The sequence below is a fragment of the Carya illinoinensis genome, chromosome 1 (genome assembly GCF_018687715.1).
Source record: "Carya illinoinensis cultivar Pawnee chromosome 1, C.illinoinensisPawnee_v1, whole genome shotgun sequence".
NCBI classification, from domain to species: Eukaryota; Viridiplantae; Streptophyta; class Magnoliopsida; order Fagales; family Juglandaceae; genus Carya; species Carya illinoinensis.
Window position 1 is genome coordinate 4793780 of NC_056752.1, and position 2564 is coordinate 4796343.

Sequence of the window (2564 nt, forward strand, 5' to 3'; positions counted from 1 at the left end):
TACTCCCACAAACGTTCATGAAACACATTTAAAGTCTTCCTTACACCAAAATGACCATTCCAATTATATGCGATCTCAATGAATGGCAAACCATACTCCCAAAAGTTTTCATGTAATACACGTAAACTCTTCTTTACACCAAAGTGACCATTCCAACTATATGCAAACTCAATGAATGGGAAACAATACTCCCACCAATATTCATGCATTATGTCTAAAATATTCTTTATACCAAAGTGACCACTCCAACTATTTGCAAACTTAATGAATGGCAAGTAGTACTCCCACCAATGGTCATGCAACACGTCTAAAGTCCTCTTTATGTCAAAATTTCTCAACAGACCACATCCATGCACAAGCAACTCACGCATAAGACTAGTAGGCACACAAAGTCTTTTCTCTCTAAACAAGTACCAATCTAGTCTATATAATTGAGAAAACGATGCTTTCTTACGTACTCCATACACACTAGCCAAGCCATCATCATTAACAAATAAGTTCTTATCATATTGAAATCTCAATAACTTTGCATCCAAAATGAAGACAAGGACATACCTTCTTGATAATGCTTCAAATACAAGATTTCTCTTACCATATGTGTACTGAATCACATGAGGAAAGGTCTCAATGAATTGAACCCACTTGGCATGCATTCTATCCAACCTAACTTGTCCCTTCAAGGGCGTCAAGGACTTATGCTCTTCAAATAAAGGTCGGTTAGGGATTGTCACACCTGACACAAGATCAATGTATTGCTCTATCTCTCCAATAGGTGGCAATCCACTAAACACACCGCTAGGAATCATGACCTCATATCCCTGCAACAAAGAGATAACAACACTAGGCAAAGATTTGTTAAGTCCGTTAGTATTAAAATTTGCCTTAGCATAAAAACTCACTTCTCTCTTTGTTTTTCTCTCACTTTCTTCGCTCTCATCTTTCTTTTCACTCTCTTTTTTTCTTGTGGTTTTAACATCACCCTCATTTCTTTCACTCTCTTTTTCCTTTACACTCTCCTTTCTTTCAATCCCTTTTTCAACATCTTTTTTTGAACTCTCAGCCTCACAATTGTTTTTCAACTCATTCTCTCTTTTTCTTGAGGTTTCACTATTTCTTTCTTCCCCAACCTCACTTTTACCCTTTCTTTTTTGATCAACCTCACTTTTCAACTTGAGTTGGTCCTCATGGACCTATGTTGGAGTTAAAGGAGCAAGTTTGATTGTTTTTCCATCATTTTCAAAACTGTACATGTTCCTAAACCCATCATGGATTACTCTCCTATCACACTGCCACGGCCTCCCCAACAAAATATGGCCAGCATGCATAGGCACTACATCACAAAGCATCTCATCCTTGTACTTCCCAATTGAAAAAGAAATTAGCACTTGCTTATTTACCCTAACTTCCCCACAATCATTCAACCACTGCAACTTGTATGGTCTAGGGTGTTTCAAGGTAGGTAAATTCAATTTCTCAACTAAAGTAGTGCTAGCAACATTAGTACAACTTCCCCCATCAATTATCATACTACATACCTTGTTGTTGATGTGGCATCTAGTATGAAAAATGTTCTCTCTTTGTTGCTCTATATCATCCATCTTAAATTCTGTATTGGGAGCACGCCTAACAACAAGGGACTCGCCATACTCTTCATTCTTATCGAACCTATTCTCAATACTAGGCTCATGTCTCCTCCTATCTTTCCCACTTTGTAGATTTTTAATCACTGCACCTCGTTGATCCATCCTATCCCTTACTTCTCCCAACACCATGTTCAACCGCTCAAATTGTTGTTGCATGGCTTGCAGCACAAATGAATTATTTGACATCCTTTTTGGTTATGAGTCACTTTAATGAGTCATTGTATGTGCTGCACAAAAAAAAGAATGTTAGTGGAAAAAGACATCACGCTCTCTATCTTACGTGTTTAAACTCAAATAATGGCACTCCACTCGTGTTTCACACTTAATTGGCTTTTTTTTCTGATAATGATCTCACACTCTCTTGCCTTTTACCTCAAGAGTTTTCCCACTCAAGTTCTTTCAGAACTAATTGAACTAAATCAAGACAATACAACCTTGTCTTATTCCAACTAGTAATTAGGTCCAAGAAACAAGAACAAGAGAAAACACTGAAAGAATAAAATGACACAAGACTCAAGGAAATGCTACAAGGGAAAGAGTACTCACAAGACAATACACCAACTATAAAGATATATGCAGCCCCTTTGAAATAAAATAAAAATTCGGATTTTTTTTTTTGATTTTTTTTTTCTTTTCCTTTCCTTTCTTTTCTTTTCTTTTCTTTTCTTTTCCTTTCTTTTCTTTTCTCACTATTTCAGTCAAAAACAGCAATATTCAATTGCAACAATCAAACAACTGAATTCAAACACATAAAAATTGGCAAAGAAATAGAAGAGAATCAATGAAACGACACTCCAAGGAATTGACAAACTTAAAGATGCAAGAAACTCCAGAAATTTCCAACCTCTATATGGTGTAAATTTTGGCAGCTCTCAAACCAGCAACTTAGCCAACCAATGTTGATAAACATGAAACCAAAAT